Source organism: Zalophus californianus, chromosome 2 (genome assembly GCF_009762305.2).
Source record: "Zalophus californianus isolate mZalCal1 chromosome 2, mZalCal1.pri.v2, whole genome shotgun sequence".
Taxonomy (NCBI): Eukaryota; Metazoa; Chordata; class Mammalia; order Carnivora; family Otariidae; genus Zalophus; species Zalophus californianus.
Window position 1 is genome coordinate 87,787,243 of NC_045596.1, and position 20,518 is coordinate 87,807,760.

Sequence of the window (20,518 nt, forward strand, 5' to 3'; positions counted from 1 at the left end):
CTCCTTCATTAGAATAAGACCTCCATGAAAGCAAAGACCTGTCTACTTTGTCCAGGTAGGGAAGGGGGGAAGGACAGAAGAAGGTATAAGATCTGTTTGCATAAGTTACTGTTCTCACCACTTTTGTTGACTGGAAAGTCTCCTGTGTCCCATTTCCTAGTTTCAGGGCCTCCTGATACAGCAGAACAGGAATCAACCTAGAGGAATTGGTGTTGCTGACATTGGGTACATAGTATAACAAAGAGAGGACTAAAATATTCTACCTGTTTCCATCTCTCTTTTGCTAATTAATTAACATGACAATTATGAAAGTACATAACTGGACCAGCAAAATGCCAATGTAGGTGTTTGGTAAATATAGAAAAAATGTAAATTCGTGACTTCCATGGACATGTTGAGCATCCAACTCCATAGCACAAAAGTGTTGAAACTTTAGTTTACACAAAGAAAAACCAGCCACAGTGAGATTTTGTAGATTATGTAAAGTAGTAGCCAAAAAGAAAGAGAAAAAAGAAGGGAGGGAGGAGGGAGGAAAGAGCGTCATTTTAGGGTAATTTAAAAAGTTCAGTGGAGAATTTGTAGTGTTTTCAATAAGTAGTACAAGAGCAATTGGGTATCCATGAGGGAAAAAAATCGTAATTTTGACCAAAATCTCACACCTTATATAAAAATCAACTCAAAATGAATCACAGATTTAAATGTAATTATAAAGCTCTACAACTTGTAAGAAAAAAAAAGGTATGAGAAATCTTTGAGGCCTAGGACTAGGCAAAGAGTTCTTAGACTTAACACCAAAGTATAATCCACAGAAAGAAAAAAATGATAAATGGACTTCATCAAAATTTTTAAAATTTTGTTCTATGAAATTAAAGCCAGTGACAGAGTAGGAGAAAACGTGCAAATTACAACTGCAACAAAGGTCTAGTACAGAGAGTATATAAAGAACACTCAAAACCCGACAGTAAAAAGACAAACAATTCGATTAGAAAGTAGACAAAAGACATGAAGGGGCATTTCACTTAAGGCATACAGATGGCAAAATGCATCTGAAAAGATGTTCAACATCATTAGTTCTTAGGGAAATGCAAATTAAAACCACAGTGAGATATCAGTACGCACCTATCAGAAGGACTAAAATCTTTTTAAAAATTAGTGACAACACCAGATGTTGGTGAGGCTACAGAGAAACTTGATCACTCATACATTGATGATGGGAATGAAAATGGCACAGGACTTGGGAAGACAGTTTAGCATTTTCTTTAAAAAATAAAAATGCAACTATCATGTGACCCAGCAATTATACTCCTGGGCTTCTATTCCAGAGAAATGAAGGCTTCTGTTCATACACAAACCTGTGCACAAGTGTTTATATATTCCTTTTTCATTATTGTGGTAATATACACATACCATAAATTTTACCATTTTATTCATATTTAAGTGCACAATTCAGTGACATGTAAGTACATTCACAACACTATGTAACCATTACAAATTGGAACCATTTTCCAAACTTTTTCATCAACCTAAATGAAAACTCCATGCCCATTAAGTAATAACTTCCGTTTTCCTCTCCCCTTCAGCTCCTGGTAACCTCTAACTCTCCTTTCTCTCTGTATGAATTTGCTTATTTTAGGTACTTCAGATGAGTGGAATCATACTAAAGGTGTCCTATTGTGTCTGGCTCATTTCACATAGCACAATGTTTTCAAGGTTCATCCATGGTGCAGCATGTATCAGAATTTCATTCCTTTTTAAGGCTGAATAATATTTCATGCTATGTATATACAACATTTTCTTTACCCATTTATATGTTGGTGTACATTTTGGTTGTTTCTATCTCTTGTCTATTGGAAATAACACTGCTATAAACATTGGTATGCAAGTATTTAAAACAGATTCATTCTCAATGGACAAGAATGGGAAACAAACCTGCCTTTCAACAGGTCAATGGTTAAACAAACTGGTATTCCATACAATGAAATATTATTACTCAGCAATAAAAAAAGAATAAACTATTGATACACACAACCACCTGTTGTGAAGTTCCAAAAAATTAAGTTGAGTAAGAAAAGACAACCCCCAAATATTAAATAGTGTATGAATCCATTTATGGAACACTCTTGAAGTGACAAAATTAGGGTGGGAGAGAAGTATACATGACTATAAAAGGCAACATGATAAATAACTGCAGAATGGAAATGTTCTATATCTTGACAAATGTCAAAACCTGGTTGTGATCCTGTACTATACTTTTGCAAGATGTTACTACCGGGGGAACCTTGGCAAAAGCTACCCCAGATCTCTCTATGTCACTTACTACAACCGCATGTGAATCTACAATTATCACAAAACAAAATGTTTAACTAAAAGAAAGAAGAAGGAGAAAGGGAAGGAGGGAGGAGGGGAGGGAGGGTGGAAAGGAGGATGGGAGGAAGGAAAAAAATCTCACTCAGATATACAAATATATATACAAATTCAACCTGAGTCTCTGATGGGGCACAGATCCCTTAGACCTGTCAGCCAAGTCTCCACATCTCTCCCAATGGTGGCCCAGAGGCACCGTGTGAATTTTAAGATCTTTCCAGAATGGAAATGGTGATGACTCAGATTTCAGTTTAATACCCACAGTGAACTGCACACAGTACAATTGTAAAATGGCACTATTTTAAATTTCTTTCAACTCTATTTATTTACAGAATTCCCTGAAAATTTTTGCAGGAGCTATATCATGACACTAGACCCCTACCATCAGTGTAGAGGAGTTTCTCTTACTGGGGTTGTGTTATGGAAGCAGAGGGCATACTCTGTTCCTCTTCATATTGTATACATATTTTGTCTTTTACTGAAGATTTATGATGAGGGAAATAACTTTGAGTCTTATGTTAATTGTTTGAGGCCTTGCTTTGACAGTGCTAATTGTTTAGTTTTAATGGAAGACATTGTTGTGAAGTGAAAGCAGAAGTTTAAATAAAAAAAAAAATACAGAGTTGGTTCCTTTTAAGTTCCTGGTGTTGTCATGTAGTCCCCAAGCAATTTTAGGCCAAATGTAACTAGATTCTTCCTTAATGTTCTTTAAAAAGTTACAAATTTCAATGCACACTGGCAATCTTAGTATGGTAAAGCAGTGTGCCACAGAATATATTCCTCTATAAACTATGTCAGGATATTAAGTGTTCTAGATTTTCTGTTTGCACATAACTGGAGAGACTTATTCACACACACACACACACACACACACACACACACACCATCAATGAACCCATGTCGGAAGAGTCTACAGTCTCTCTAATTTGAAGCAGCTGGTGTAATATAAATATGGAGAGTCCAAGCTTCTAGGATCATCAGTACCATCATTAAGAATCAGAATCATTGATTTAAATGTTATTTATTATTCTCTCTGTTGGGGAATTTATATCACATAGCTGTTAGTTCTTCTCCTATTATTCCCAGACTGTCATGCAAATGTCAACAAGAGTGTATTTTGTTCATACTCTGAAATTAAATCCTTTATCCCTCAATTAGCCATAATCATGACCACATACGACTATGATTTACCATAACTAAAATAGATGGTGCGGGATTTATTGTTGGCTTGTGTTTGAAATGGCAAAGGCAGATTTTTGAATTAAATAATTGTATGCTAACTATTTGGGACATAGTTACTACTTATTTTGCTTTCCATGTATCTCCATCTAGTTAGATAGCAAATTGTTACAATGTCTCATTAGTAAAACTTAAAGGACTGCTGTGTGTATGTGTGTGTGTGCGTGTGTGTGTGTATAAAATAATGCTCTTTGAGAACATGACCAGTTTTAACAGACAATGATGTACTGTATTATGAACTCTTTCTTAATGACAATTTTTTAAATCATCTTTATTGACCACTTATCTGTACTGTCACTGTGTGTACCAATGCCAATGATCTCATTTGAATGGCATAATGATTCTATGCCAGGAGTCTGTAAAACATTTCATTCCTTTTACTTGTTCAATACCCATGTCCCCTTCCTTGGTAACAGCACCCTGATATTTTAAGAATTCAGTCTCTCAGGGCACCTGGGTGGCTCAATTGGTTAAGTGGCTGCCCTCAGTTCAGGTCATGATCTCAGCGTCCTGGGATTGAGCCCCGAGTTGGGCTCCCTGCTCTGCAGGGAGTCTGTCCCTCCCCTTCCCTGTGCTCTCACTCCCCCTCTCTCAAATAAATAAATAAAATCTTAAAAAGAAAACGAACCCAGTCTCTCTTATTTATTGCACCCTACCTTTTCCTGCCCTCCCTTGGCCAAGGGAAGGAATGCAAGACCCTAACCAGGCCATTCAGACACTTCCTGGGAATTTGCATCTTGAGTAAAAAGGCCAAAGGATGAAATTTGATTAGAACTTTCTCATTCTGGTCGAGGCACCCTAATAATTCCCACCCAGCCTTGTTTTCTAGAACTCTGGCACTCCAATAGTTCATACTCTTCTGAGGCCCAATTCATTCTTCCTTTGGATTCTTTCAGCCACCTCATATCCTTATATCCTTATACAATAAATTCCCTTCTAAGAAATATTTTGCGTAAGTTACTTAAGAGTTGGTTTCTGTTGCTTACATCTGAATAACTCTAACTGATATGTTGTTACTCTTTTTTTGCAGGTAAGGAAATTGAGTTGTCAAGAGGCGAAGGAGCCAGTCTACAATCCTGTAGCATTTAGGTAACATAGCTGAATTCACATCTGCCTGATTTCAAGATCAGCTTTTAATCCCAGGTAACATTGCCTCTGTTTTCATCTTCAGAAGAGTTTAGATGAGAGGATATCTAGGTGGTCACACGGTCATATTAGATCAGACCAAAGAATAAGATGGATATAAGAGGAAGCATCCCTTGCTTTGTTACGTTTAATCAGATAGTATTTATTATGCATCCAGAGGATTCCTTGCACGAAATAAGGAGTACAAAATCATGACCAGTTTGCAGTGATCCTGCAGGTTCCTGTCATTCCCTTTTCAGTGTTTAATGTCACACAGCTGTGTACAATTCCAGACATAACATGGGTTCAGGTTCAGTCCCTACCTGCATTTAAAAATATATTTTTATTTCACACCCATTTAGCAAGAGAGGATATGTGAAGTCCAATGCAACAACTGCTAACATGTGTGTAAACATCACTTTAAAACTCCCAAGAAGTTGTAAATTGGAGTCAATGCAAGAGGATCAAATTATGCATAGACTGGAAATAAGAATGGGAGGCAGTACTGTGACATCTTCAACCCCAAGTCAAGGACCTTCATCTCTTTCGTGACTTGGGTACAGTTTCCATCTCTGAGCCTCTGTTTCAGAGGCTATCTAAGACTATCTAAGCGTCCACATAGGACTCTGATTAAAGATCAAGAGCAGGAGGAGGTGAGACAGAGGCAGGGGTTGGGGCTGGGTTCAGCAGAATGCAGCCCACCCAAATTGGTCTGATTTATTCCACCAAACCTCTGGCTCTCCCTTCTTGCAAGTGCCTGACAAGCCACCCCTAGAAGCAACTTTTAATGGAAGTATTGTGAGCTATGGTCTTTTCTAGGGCTGTTCAAAAATGATTACCCTTGAGACCAAGGTAGAAGTAGAATGTGGTGTGAGAGTTTGGGTAGGAGGGAAAAGGAGGCGAATGACCATCTATATTGCAGGGAAACCTTAAGAATCAATATCTAGTAAAATCAACAACTCTCCCCCTCTAAATTTTGTTTAAGATGCCTTAGAGTAAGGAATATTTCTTGCTCAATGTGTTAGAATGATCCTGGGGTATAAAGTCAAGCAAATCTGGGTTTCATTTTGGCCTCCACGCTTACCAGCTCTGTGACCTTGAACAAGTAACTTCTCCATGTCTCAATTTCCCGGTCTGTAAAACAAGGATATCTCAAAATTCCTATCTCTCAGGATTATTGAGAGAGTTGAATTAGACAGTCTATCCAAAAAATTATCTGGCATATGAAAGCTACTTAACAGTATTAATACTTCCTTCCTTTTTGAGGATTCTTCCGCTAGACCATATTGTAAAAATTGTTTAGGAAACATCAGAAGCTAAGTGTCACCTATCTAATAGTGTCCACTAGATGTATTCTTCCAAAATAAACCTGTTTCTTTTCTCTTTAAAAAAGAGAGTGGTAATTTAGCTCATAAAGAAAAAAAATGAATTAATCACAGATTTTTTTTTTTTTGGTAGTGGTGGTGGTGGTGGTATCAGTTGGGCTCCACCAGTCAGAAACTAATGGTATGTTTAAGCTGTGTATTTGAAAAGAGTATAAAGGGGCTATTTACAGTAGTATGGGCAAGGTTTAGAGTCGGAAAGTCTAATAGTGGGAACCACTATTTAGAATTTTCTAGTAACCACATTAAAAAAGTGAACAGAAACAGGTAAAATTACTCTTAATAATGTATTTAGTTTAATTCAACATAGCCAAGTGTTATTTTAATATGAAATAAATATAAGGAAGTCACTAGTTAGATGTGTTTCTTTTTTTTATATCAAGTCTTTGAAATCTGGTGTGTATTTTATATTTATAGCCCATCTCAGTTCAAATAATGTCTTAATTAAAATGAAGCCCTACCAAAACAATAAAGTTGTATTTAATGGAAAAATGTTTTATACCATTTCTGTTTCTAAAATTTTATTTTTAATTAATTTTAACCAAATAAAATAAAAAATTCAATTAATCAGTTAGACTATTATGATAGTCACACACCATCAAACAGTCAATAGCCACATGTAGCTAGTAGCTACCATATTAGATGGTGCAGGTTTAGAGAAACAAAAGAGATGGTGCAGTAGTCTGAGGTGAGCAAGACAAGAAACCATCATCTCTTTAAGTCTGAAGAGAAAGCAGTGGTTAGAGAAACCTGAATAGAGAGTCCCCTCCATCCACTTTTGGTTGAGGTACATAGCCGACTTAGATGGCTAGGAAACGGAATGAAAGGTATAAATAGCTGGACACACACTCTTCTAGTGTTACGCTGGTAGCTTGATTTTCCAAAAATGAAAATCCCAATTTATAACATGCCCTCATTTCCATGGTATAAATTCTCCTATCATGGCTGATTGCAAGCTAACAACATGATGCCACTGAAAGCAGAGTTGGGGGAAAATGTGCAAAATTGGCTCTTTCCAACACACCACTGAATCTCTTCCTACCATTCTCCCCTGCTAGTCTCTTCTGATGGCCAAACTCAAGTGGTAACCAGAGGCAAGGGTGCCCAGATGCACTTCTTGCAGGTCAACCTCCTTGGGCACTGAACAGATTATTGAAGGATGAGAAAGAAGTGGAAAATATACTCAATGCTTAAATCAAAAAGACTTGTCTACATTTTTTTTCTTTTTTTCCTTCTGCACATAAAGAAAGAAAATGACCACAAGGAAGCTGAAAATCTATGGCACAGACATTGAAGGTAGGATGCTAAATAGGAAAGGCATCAGATGATTTCTTTTTTAGATTTTTAGAAAAAATGTTGTCCTCTGTGAGTATAGAATTTATGCAAAGGAAAAATGGCCTTCCAGTATAAACCCTTGGTGGATACCACTTGGGAAAAACAATTAATGTAGCCTCACAGATTATCAGAGAGCCCATTTCTTTTTCTTTCTTTCTTTCTTTCTTTCTTTTCTTTCTTTCTTTCTTTCTTTCTTTCTTTCTTTCTTTCTTTCTTTCTTTCTTTCTTTCTTTCTTTCTTTCTTCTTTCTTTCTTTCTTTCTTTCTTTTTCTTTCTTTCTTTCTTTCTTTCTTTTTTTTGCAGTGGATTAGGAAAATTCTTTTGTGAAAAGAATTTCTACAGACAAGTATTGAAATGCTACTGCTTGGGTATGAAACAATGAGCTTATTTATATCAAGAGTAAAATTATTCAGTATATTGACAAAATTGATGTGCCACATAAAATGAGGATCAGAGTCAATTATTTCAGCCTCCGTTTTAGGAATGACCCAGGTTGGTACACTTGCATTCTCCTATGACTGCCTTCACCCTTATACCCAGAAGTCTTTCAAGCCCTTGCTTTTAGTTCCATTCCTCTGCAGTAGGAATCCTGGTCTTCACCATGGTGCGCAGGTACCTTTGCCAGCTGCATGGCCCTCTGCCTTCTCTCTTACTTTCCAGATAGTCCCCACCTAGCACCACTAGGGGATTCCTCCCAAGACGCTGCTTTTTATGTCATCCCCACTGCTCAAGAACCGAAAGGGCTCTCTTTTGACTACTGAAGCAATTCCAAATTCTTGGCCTGGCCTGCAAAGAACCCCATAACTTGATTTTAACCTACTTTTCTGAAGTTTCGTGTGAGCCCTTCCATGTAGATCAAGTTATTGCAATTTCCAGAACACAGGCTCAATTTGTCACAGTGTTTCTGTTCCATACTCACTCCTTTTGGCCTGGCCTCTAACACACACACACACACACACACACACACACACACACACACACCAGAGTATTACCGGTCCTCATCTGTAGTTTTTCAAATCCCACCCAGCACCAAAGTTCATCACTGAGGCTCTAACTGTTCGAAGCCTTCATAACCATTTGACCATTCCCCTCAACTCCAAACCCTGAACTCCGGTGACAGGTAATTCCCTCACTCACTTTGCCACTTGGATTCTCTCTCCAGTTGTTTCCATGGACCTTGCATCACTGCTTTTTGTTTCCATCCTAATACTACACCCTAAAGTGATCCCACGGAGCCAGGAAGGTGACCAGATTTTGAATCTAAGTCACTTGCTGAACCTCTCCTCAGAGATAAGCAGCAAGCCTGAAATGACCAACAAAAAAATGAAATGAAATGACCAACAATGAAAGACCAACAACCATTACCAGTAAATGTAACATGATCTCTGCTTGAACAAATTGATCCTATTATCAGCAGTACATGTATGATGCCAGCCTGCCCTAAATCCTGGAATCACCATATTATTAGATGAAAGATTTGTATGAGAAGTAGCAGAAACACTAAAGGTTTGGGTTGGTTAAGTGCCCAGCTGTGGTGATGTGCCAGACTTTTCCTAAATTTATTTCAGCATTGGCAAACAACATTTTGATTGACATGTCAAATGCAACTTTGGTCACCTGAGCCCAGTGTCTCTACTGTGGTCTCTGGAATTGCTGGAGTAACATCCCTCTCCACCTGCTGCCTCTTCCCCACCTCCTGGCCATTAAACATTTGCTCAGGGGTTTACTTCTGAATTCAGCTATTATGAAGATCTGGAACAGTGATCTTCAATTTGTTCTCTATGAAATGTTAATAGGTGTTAGTGGAGATGGGAGCATATATTAGAATAAATTTGGGATATGCTGGCTAAAACAAAGCCGTTTCTTTACCGCAGAACTTCTCAGAGACTTTACTAGGCTGATGTGAAATGTGAATCATTAAAAAGAGAATACAATAGGTCACACTTCACTCATATATTTGAATAGGAAAATGTCCCCCCCCACTACATCTTTCCCCCAGAACATGAGAACTCACCTCATAGGGTTGTTGTGAAGATTGGAATGAGTTATTGCATGGAAAACAATTAGAACAGTGCCTGGCAGAAGATGAAAACTCTTTGGGCTTATTGCTATCATTATTGTCACAAACATGTCTAACCGAGGCCTCACCAAGTGATCCTGCCCCTCTGAGAAAGAAACAGAATTGCATGTAGACTGAATGGGGATCTTTTCAGGAGCTTTGAATATCCCATACAAATACTTCACAGAACCAGTATATGACTCTCCTTGGGATCCTTTGAATCTGAAACCAGTTCAAGTGCAAGGAAGTTTATTCTTTTCCATTCTTCCCAAAGCCTGGCTAACTGGGATTCAATTAAATAGCATGGAGTAATGATTCAGAGCACAGCCTTTGGTATCTTGTTTAAATCTTGGCTCTTTTATTGGTGACAATATACCCTTGGGCAAATTGTTAAAAGGAGTGGTGCCTATAAATCTATAAAATCTGAAAAATAATATTCATCTCTCTGGCTTGTTGTCAGTAACTCAAGAGATTATGCATTTGAAGTACTTGGCGCATGCCCGATACATGGTGAAACGCTCAATAAATGGAAGTTCTTAGGTATTGCAGTAATAGACTCATTTCTCTAGTTTATCTAAACCATGAAATACTAGCTAACTTTACCCCTGTAGTCACTGCCACGGTATCCACAAGGACCAATTTGCTTCACATCCAACAGCACTTTAGTAAGTATGTAGGCCACTTGGACTGTGGAGTAATTGGTCTGCTGGATTAGGCCTCTGAGGCCGAAAGGGTAACTCCATGCTTTTAGGAGCTGAACGGGGAAGACATACAAGCTCTCAGTGACCACTCCCTGGGCAGCTAGAACAGGCACACTAGATTTCACAAGATCAAAAAGTAATCTCGGAAGCAACTCTGGTATTCCCTTCTTTTTTAAAACCTATCAACAATTCCTAATCTCATACATAAAGGTTTAGTTCCTAGTTAAAATAAAAAGTATTCCCAAGTTCATACTTCACAATCCAGTGGTCAGAAGCTGTGGGAAAAATAATTTTAATTTTAGATGTTTCACGCAACACTGCTAATGTTATCTATCCTGTTTGAGCAGGGAGAAAACTGGCAGGCGTCGTGAGATGGGGAATTTATGTGAGTTAATGGAAATGTTGTGGCTGACCAACAAAGGAACTTCCCCAGCCAAAATCAAAACAAAGATATTAACTTGGAAGGGGGGAGAAAGCCTGCGGCATAATAATATCATGGATTGAAACCTTATCTAGTGGTTGAGGTAATTTGGTTTGAAGAACTTAAACAACATTTTGTGGTTTATGGAAACTGCCAGCAGACACTGTATTTAGCAACCTCTCCACTATTAAGTTCACATGCCTTCCTTTCTTCTCACCAAGTGGGGCCATTTAACTTTCTTTATCTCTGGGTTGTTACCAACCCATCTGAGATCTCTTAAGGACAAAAGCCAAGTTTTGGAGTTTGCAATGCATCCATCTCTCATTCTTCCAGAAAGTAGTCTTTCAAAACAATCACACACACACACACACACACACACACACACACACACACACACACACACCATCCTTATTGCAAGTTCACAATTAAACTTTATAATTCTCAATTAAATAATTCCAAGAATGGGTTATTCTGAGTGAGCCAGCTATTGCAGATAAATAATTCGAGGGTTAGAGACCAATTCTTTTCTTCTCTTTTATCATTCAGTATCATGACTTTCTTTGTGTAAATAATAGGAGAGTAACCAGGGAAAAACAAGAAGACCTTGTAAGGAACTTACCAAAATAACCCTCTCACGGCTACCACTGGTCTCATCTGGCCCCCAGCCACTCTCCTTTGAAGTCCTGGTGCCCCAACAAGGACAGCCCTGCGCCCCTGAAGCTAGAACAAGTGCTACAAGGGCTCTCATTTGACCCACACATGTAGTTAACTCTGCTCAGACAGCTGTAAGGAGATGGTAGCTCTTATTTCCCCATTCATTTTTATAGTAAAATATGCTTATTCTAACACCAACAATTTCTCAAGACTGGCATATTATTATATTAAAAATTGTTTTCATTTGTTATAGATAATATTATTAATATCATTAACAGTATTAGTTACATATAATATTAGAACTACTACCCAAAATATTAATTTCCTATAATCCAATTTGTTTCCTCTTTTATGTTTTAAGAATTTAACATTATTAAGTGTTCTATTAAAATTAAGTATAGTTCTAATTTTGTTTTCTACACAACATCCTTGAGAATTATTGATTCAGGAATTAAAATATATAGTATTTTTTAATCCTTTTATTTTCCTTTAGCTAAAAACATTATTGTAAATACGTTGATTAGAGTTTTGAGAGTCTTTTTCCTACTTAAACTACTTTATATAAGAATGTATAAGTTAAAATTAAACTTTATCTCGGAAATTTCACCAATGTCCTATTGGTGTCTTTTTTTTTTACTTTCTGATTAGATACAAATCTCAGTGGATATTTGTTCTACTGTTTTCCATGAAATAAAATACAGAGAAAGAATGTATTTTGCTCTTACTTACTTTTTGCTGAAGGAGTCTTTAAAAAATAAATTCTCCAATATGAATTTTCATAAACCTACATAAATGTTGTAGGGAAAACAGACCATTCTCACATGTAGAATGAGGCCACTGAGGAACAGGACTCTATGTACCTTTGAGTCCCCTTTTGCCATGAGAACTTTGAAAAAAAATTACTTCCATACTTCTTAGCCATGTGAATATCTGTCCCAAACTTAATTCTGTGATACTGAGAGATCTTAAAGGGGGTCGGGGGGAAGCATTATGAAGCATTAAATGAGTGCATTAAAAACCAGAAAGGTCTACTTTGGAAATCTTTCACTTGAAAGTCAAATAGAATAGAGAGAGAGAAAGTATATTTGTCATTCTGGATCTTCAAAGTCACGTAATCTCTTAAGTGATAAGTATTCAGATACAAAGCTGGCCCCATCTACAATAATTTATAGATCACATTTTAAAAAGAGCCTATGCTTTGACTTATGAAAGACAGAATATGCAAATATAGGGGGGAAAGTATAAACTTAGAGTTTTTTTACTTCAAGTGTTCTGATTAGGATTCCATTCTATTTCTAGGAAATACACAGCAGATTGTAAGTTTAGTATGGTATGAAGAAAGGTTTTTGAATGAAGTTCTTTGGAGGCCAGAGTTCTAAGGTAAACTATGAAATCACGTGGGCGTTGAATTTGACAAATCTTGGAGGCCACAACTACCTTCACACTCCAAGACATCAAAGAAAGGGCAACGTCTGGTGATTAACCTCACACACAAAATTACTGGGTCATGGGCTGGAGACAGGTTTTCACAGTTCCCTCAGTGACTTGTTTTGCTAGTCTAAAAACTAGCAGGATGGGGGAAAACAGCTGCACAACGTTGGCTCTCTTCTTTCTGAGGCGGGTGTGACAGCAATACAACCAGTAGGTTTGTTTCCTGCTTCTCTGAAGAGCATCTGTCTGACACCTAGTTTAGCCTTTTCTGTAGTCTAAGTTTAACTCTGAAAAGCTCATTTTAATTTGACTAATAATAAATTACAGTGATTTTAAAAATAAATCATTGAGTTGAGAGGAAGCGTGGAAGTTTTCACCACCTATCATGTATGAACTACTCCCTATATATTGGTGCACAGTTACCTTTAGAACACGCCTAGAGATTTTATAACATGAAATAGCCTTTTATTTTTTATGAAGTCTCTGGTTTTTAGAAATGTTTACCCTATGCAAAATGCAAGTTTGAATCTCTGTAATGCCTCCCCATTATTTTCAGTTCTTTCTTCCAGTTACGAAGAATAACTATCCCCATCACACTAGCTATAACACAAGAGCTCTTTCTATCTCCTCACCTCTAGCACAGGCCTGACACACAGTAGGCTCTCAAGAAATGTTTGTTAAATAAATGGTTGAATGAATGAGTGAATGAATGAATGAACAGTCACCCCAGGGCAATACTAAAAATATTGCTAGACATTCCTTCCAGGTTAAAAAGTTTCAATTATTTGTTCATCCTGTAAAATGGTTTTCAGATTTTTTTACCAGCTGTGACTTTGAAGATCCAGAATAACAAACACACTTTCTCTTTATACATTCTATTTGACTTTCAAGTGAAAGATTTCAAGTGAATAGATTCAATTCCTCCTGAAATATAGGAAATTACCAAGAATATCAACAAGGTTATATGGGGCCAGTCAGCTGTCTAGATACTCTCGAGTTATATTTCTTAATTTCCTTAGAGTTCAATTTTCCCTTTACCTTGCCAGCTGAAAACCTTTCTTGTAATTTCATTCAAAAAAAGTTATTGGAGGCTGGGAACTCATTAGGTCAATAAGCCAAAGCATCCTTGATAAAGGTCCAGGTAGCTTAAATACTGATTTTTCTTCTAAAAACATCTCCAAGACTCAGGTGTATTGAAATAAATATTCAGGTCTGCAATTATGCATGTATGCATAATCAGTTACTCCAGCACTTTTTAATGGGATTGTACTTGCCTTTCTCAATTTAAATAGTTTCTTCTTTTTCTCTTTTATGGTCCACCAAATTACATCTGACTAAATGTACCTATTTAGTGAAAATGGATTCCATTAGAGCATAATCTTACCCAGCTATTGTTTTCTTCTGGAGGGAAATAATGGAGAACATGTGCAGATGCTTAATACCAGGCTCCTGTTTCTAGAATTACAGTCTTAAAGCTGTCAGGACTGTTCAAGAACAAGAATGATACGGAGCTCCTTCGGCATATGAAACACCCTTTCCGTGAACATTTAAGTAGGTGAGGCAGGAGAATGCTAAACAACTGGCATGGAGAGCTTGAAATATCCAAGTGAAGGGACGCTTTCTTTTCTTCTCAGTTGTCAAGACATCCTGTTTTCCCACAAAATAAAATGAATCATATTTTCTAATCTATTTTGAATGCACTGGGTTTTTCTAGTCCATTCTGTTTCAATCTCACAATGTGGTGGCCCTCCATCTGGCCACCAAACAAGTTATTTTGCTTAAATTTCTTCTGGAAGAAGAGTACATAAAGTATATCCACATTTTTCTGTCAAATTGTTGTAATTACTTTGGGTATGCAAGGGCATAAAGGTGTATTTTCATCACTTCCTTTACTTCAGTAAGGACAACCAGTCAGTGTGTCTTCCAAAAGCAGTCTCTGGACTGGATGCCAGCAGCAGTTTACAATAAACCTCATTTAATTCAGTAGGTCTAGTCAAAAAAGAACAGTGATTTTAAAAACTATGATAATAATTTTAAGGTAATAATTGTGATAATAATTTTAAATTTTTTAAATTATGATAATTTTTATTATAATAACAATCAATGGTTTCTCCCATAAAAGGAACAGTTCTATAAAATATCAATAATACTTCCTAAAAGTACGTGTTCGAGAAATTTGTTGTCAACTTTTTTTAAGATGAGCCATATTGAATAGCTTATAGCTAATCAGAAAAATTACCCTATATCCTGTTTAGAAAGAGAAATCAGTTTATTTGTGCAAATTACAGAAAGCATTAAATAGTAGTTCCTATTGAGGACCATATTAAAAAGCTTATGTTTGAGGTAATAAAATCCCAAGTAATTTTGTTGTGACATAAGCCAATCCTATTATAAGCATGTGACTTTGCAACTGATAAAAAGAGCTTCCTGAATACTATATGAAAAACTTTCAGAGGAACAACTGAAGCATTAAAAATGGGGATCATTGACTTAACCAATATGCAAGTAAAGGGACTCCTTAGAGTCATCCACTTTAAGTTTCTTTAGGGAAAATAAAAGGCAGAATTGGCTACAAGGAAGCATACAAACTCTGGAATCGGAAAGACTTGGATTAATATCTGGACCTCAGGGCTTACCTTTTGTGTTCTTAGGCAAATTACTTTACTTTCCTGATGATAACCCTATTCCTATCTTCTAGATTTGCTACAGGAATAACCACTGAAGTATGTGAATCACCTCGCACAAGACCTGGGTCACTGCAGAGTATAAGCTTTTAAGAATGCATTAGATGTGACCCTACTTCATGAAGAAAATGTTTAAATGTATGTGAGGCATGTGGAGGGTAATGTGTATGAACAAACATATATATCCATATATCTTTTTTAAGGGAACTTCTTTTTCTGATTCAATCTCCATTTCTTTAGTTAGAAAGGATATGGCTACATGAAAGACAAATAGCTAATTAAAAAACAAGTTCAAATTTTTATATTTTTTCATCTTTTTAACTTTCATATTCTATAGACAAATATGTCATGGAAATTTAAGTATAAACTGGAGTGTTTTAAGTTGGTAAGATTTCAACTCTTCAAATAATTATGGTAGAAAACAATGGTGCCTGTGAACGGAAGGGGAATGTTTTGAAACCTTATCGCCATGAAAATGAATAAGCATGATGATAAAATAAGTAATGTAAAAAGAAATACATAAAGCGGTGATAACAGCATATGTAACTGGAGAAAAGGAAAGTGTGTAAAGGGGTGATAAAATAGAAATCTAAAGATCAACAGACAAAAATACTTAAAACAATGTGCAGTTTTATAAATAATCAAAGATATACTGTTATAGAGCTCATAAATTCTTACTTTTAAGAAGAACAGTCTTCTATTTGAATAGGAAATTCTCTTTTATTATGGATTTTTCTTTGCTAGTGTTATAAATTGCAGAACCACAGTTCAGTAGGTTTGGATTGATGTTAATGACTAGAGATTAAATTACAGTGTTTCTGTTTAACCTGTCGATGATATAGCACTTGTTTCAATTAGAATAAAGAATTTTGTTTACAACATTGGACAAGATTATTATGGGTTTTTCAATCTTCGTAAAATCTGCACCAACAGTTTTGTAGCACTGGACACTTCACTACTTTTGGCACCTGAAACATTGCTCACAATTGAGGCTTCTACTCAAGGAGCAAAAGGGCATTTGAACCCGAATCCGTTGATTTGTTATTTGGTAACAATTCAGTATCTTCTCTTGTGTTATATGCTAATCATGGTTCATTTTACCTCTTTCCTCCTATATGCTAAGAGAGGGGTCCTTTATCAGATTTCCTACATTGTGCCCCTTTGAGATATAGCGTACCATAAGTCAAAGGACAAAGAGAACAAACTTCTATAGCCTATTATACACCAGGCATGATGCCGGACCCTTTAAATGTATTGTTTCATAAAATCCTTATGCCATGCGTATTATCTCCATTTTTTAGATAAAGAAATTGAAATTTGAATTAAGTCTCTTGTCCATGGTGACACAACTAGGAAGGTTAGATCTCACCACCTATAAAATCCGTGAGTTGAGATAAGTAGTTATTCTAAGTCCCACAACCACATGACCTGTAGTAACTGCAACTTGTTCTAAGATCGTAGACTTGAAGCTTCCTGGGAGGAAAAGCCAGGTATGACTGGTCTATGGACTGACCTTTCTTTACTTCTCCCATATCATATAGACAGGGCTCTTTTCTCTGCTAAAAACAAAACAAACAAATAAAAAAAGTAAAAATAAAAACTTACTCTCAGCTTAGAAACATAAAGCCCCAGTGAGACCAGTGTCGTTATAACTCTCCATCCCCAACCTGAGCAACATGCAAAGGTACATACAAAACTAAGGAAGGCCAAGGGTTGCCAACAACTGTCAGAAGCTAGAAGAGGCAGAAAAGAACACGTCCTTAGAACCTTCGCAGGGAACATGGTTCTTGCCAACACCTTGATCTCAGACTTCTTCCCTCCCTACCTATGAGTGAATACGTTTCTGTTCTTCCAAGTCACCCAGTTTGTGTGTACTTTGTTTCAGCAGGTCTAAGAAACTAATAGATCTTAGTAATCCTAAAGACTTTCATTTTCCAAGAATCTTCTAAATAAACAATTTAATTCTATATGATGGTATTTATACTTGCAAGGCCTAAATTAAGGAAATTGCCCTTTGAGGCAATGAAATGGGGCTTAAATCAATTAGTACTGATTGCTGTGAGGATTAAGTAATATAGTTAAAATCTCTTAGCCCAAAAATCTGGCAGGTGTCTTGTGCTCAGTAAAGAATAGTGTGTTCTCTTTCTTTTTCATTCCTCTTAGCCCCAATTATTTGCAGGTTTTAAGGTCCTGGAGGGCAGAGATCGTGGCTTGCCACCTCTCACACCATTCAGTTCCTTGTCTTGCTTATGTGTACAGAAGAATGAACTATTTTTTTAACTTAAAGGAATGAAAAACTACTTGTCTCCCATAAGGTAAGGCTTATAGCAATGCATAAAGACAATTTCTAGAATAACTGAAATATAGAATATAGAAAAATCTAGAATATAGAAAAATAAACATTTCGAATTCACAACAGACAAAAATCATTGTCCTTTGGAATGGGAAAGCCTTATCATTATATTACCTTCACTGGACTACCACAGACCTCAGCTCCAGAAAACCCGCTGGTCTTTGCTGACAAGAAATATGCTCATCCAATCAAAGATAAGCAGGAAGTGAAATGTTACGTGCCATGAAAATCTTACTCAGAGCTTAATTTTTTGCACTTGGTTCATAATGACTTTTCCATCTTCCTTCAAAGAAAATAAATCTTCGATTTCAAAACCATGTGTTGGAGAGAAAAAAAAAATCTGTCCTGAATTATATCATTCCGAACTAGCTACAAGACACTGTTTCCTTTGCAATGCCTGATTTCACAGTGCATAGATTGCAAACAAATGTTCAAATCTCTCAAGTCTACATTTTTGCATTCTGGAACTCTAAGTATCACTGTGTGGCTATACAGTTAGCAGACGTACTGGTTCTCCCTGCTTTTTGCTTGCTTTTCCATAAGCAGAAGCTGGATCTAATTTCCAAATGAAAGACCTCTTCACCAAAAATTTATTTTTATGAAGGAATGGCTTTATAGTGTTTGCCATTTGGGTTCTTTTATTTGGCCTTTTTATTCTCTTCAAAATGTGAATGGAAAATGTTTATCTGCTGGAGGGCTTCACATGCTTCTGCTTTGCTGGCTCAATGATTTCTACTGCCAAAAAGAAAAAGAAGAAAAGAAAAAAGGAAAGAAAAAGAAAAGGAAGAGAAAACCACTAGTCATTGGACAAATGTTGAGCCAACAGCAAAGTTGGTATGCCCTAAAAATGGTATAAAAATTAAAAATCAATCTCATTCTAATACTCTGATATCTGGAGTTGGGGTTCTGGGTTGACTCCCTGTTAAAATGTTTACTATAGCACAGTGATAAAAATTCCAGATCCTAGAAAAGCATAGATGTATTTGAATTCATCTGTGCCACTTACAAATTGTGTGATCTTGGACAAATCATTGGACTTTCCTCACCTTTTGTTTCCTTTTCTTTAAAATGGGATAATGCCCATCTCTTGGCACCAGTATAGGGATTAAATTAGATAACATATATTAAATGCTTAGTATAGGTCAGATAAGTTATCATATTCCATAAATGATTAATAGTATATACTCTACACACCTACTATAGGACTATGGATGAATTGAAGGTAAGATCCTTCATAGCTCAAGTCCACTAAAATCTTGTTACTTAAAGGTGATGGCAGAGTTGGTTCCTTCCGAAGGTGCTAAGGGAGGAATTTGCACCTTGCCTCTCCATAGTTTCTGATGGTTGTTGGCAATCTTTAGCAGTCCGTGGTTTGTAAATTTCTGCCTTCCTTTTCACAGGGCATTCTCCATGGTACCTGCTATCCTGAGGGAAACTTTGAATGGAACGAGCTATTAGATGACTCAGTATTTCTCCCCTTTATCTATGTCAGATGAGGGATCTACATAGGACTTGCTGTAGTCCTCCACCAAACTTTCCTCTGGCTTCACTGCCCAGGCATCATTTGCCATCATTCCAGTCCTAACAGAAGTGCTCATGCTTCAGTCCCTCACCCTGCCACTCCCCCAGGCCCCCCATGTGCCCTTGGCCAACTGGAGAAGCCTTGGGATCGATCCCATCTCAGCAAGCGATCCCATCAGCCTTCACTATCATTGAGCCAAGGGCTATACAAGGCTTGGTGACACAGCCCTAAAGTTCTGCCTTGGTGGGATTCTGAATTAGAGGCATTCAGTCATAATTCCATAGATGTAGCTTTGCCCCTTTGGCTCCTCAGCCAACCACATACACCAAATACCTGTACCTGCAGCTTCCTTTCCTACAGAGTTGGGTTACCATAGCAACAACACCTCATTAGCAAGGTACAACTAATATATCTCAAACTGGGTCCATCATTATCATATCACCTGGGACCTTGTTTAAATAAAAAATATTAGTCTTTATCCCAGATCTGCTGAATAAGATTCTGTATTCGAATAAGATCCCCAGGTAATTTGTATGCACATCATAATTTGAGAAGCACAGCTCTGGAAGTTGTATAAGTCTTGCATTCCAAACTGAACTATTAGATGGGGGGAAAACTCACAGGGTTGGAATTCATATTCCCTATTTGTTTTACTTATTTCTTTTCTTATGAGCAATGGCCAAAATTCAAGTTGATGAAGAAACATGGTTCAATATAATTTGTATTTATAATACTATGTGTTTTGAGAGAGAGAGCAAGAATCTATAAAATAGAATGCAAGAGAGAGAACAACTTAAATTAAGTCCACCATTCCAGACCATATAATCAGAATGAGTGAAGGATTGGGTATGTGAATATGCTATTGAATGACTCAGTTCCAACATGTCTCTGTATTGTAATATTATGGGGTCTCATTTCACTATTATTCAAATGTTTAAAAATATACAGTTTTTATTTACTAACTATTGCACTTGGTGCTTAGGCAGATCACAATGCTGGTGATCTATTCCAATAGTGAAGAAAAAACAGATATATATATATATATCTAACATATATATATAGGTTATTATTGATAGACCTAGCTTAAGATTCAGAATAATGTCTTCCTAAGAAATTTTTAAGGGTCATTTAGACCAACGCCCCAATTAAGAATCTATTAACATCTATTCTACCACTAGCCACAAGTCATCTGCAGTTGACAAAATATGCTTTTAATAAAGTTTTTAAACTTACCTCCCTATGTAATTC

General features: G+C 36.7%; 1 protein-coding gene and 1 non-coding gene across 2 annotated transcripts in view; one reads left to right on the forward strand and one right to left on the reverse strand.

The window, feature by feature from the left end:
* The window catches only part of DKK2 (dickkopf WNT signaling pathway inhibitor 2), a 93,526-nt gene that overhangs the window by 44,729 nt on the left and 28,279 nt on the right, over positions 1 to 20,518 (reverse strand). The gene's annotated exons all lie outside the window — the stretch shown is intronic.
* On the forward strand, positions 2,800 to 2,914 carry LOC113926024. The gene has a single exon (XR_003521112.1). It is a non-coding gene; the product is annotated as a U5 spliceosomal RNA (small nuclear RNA).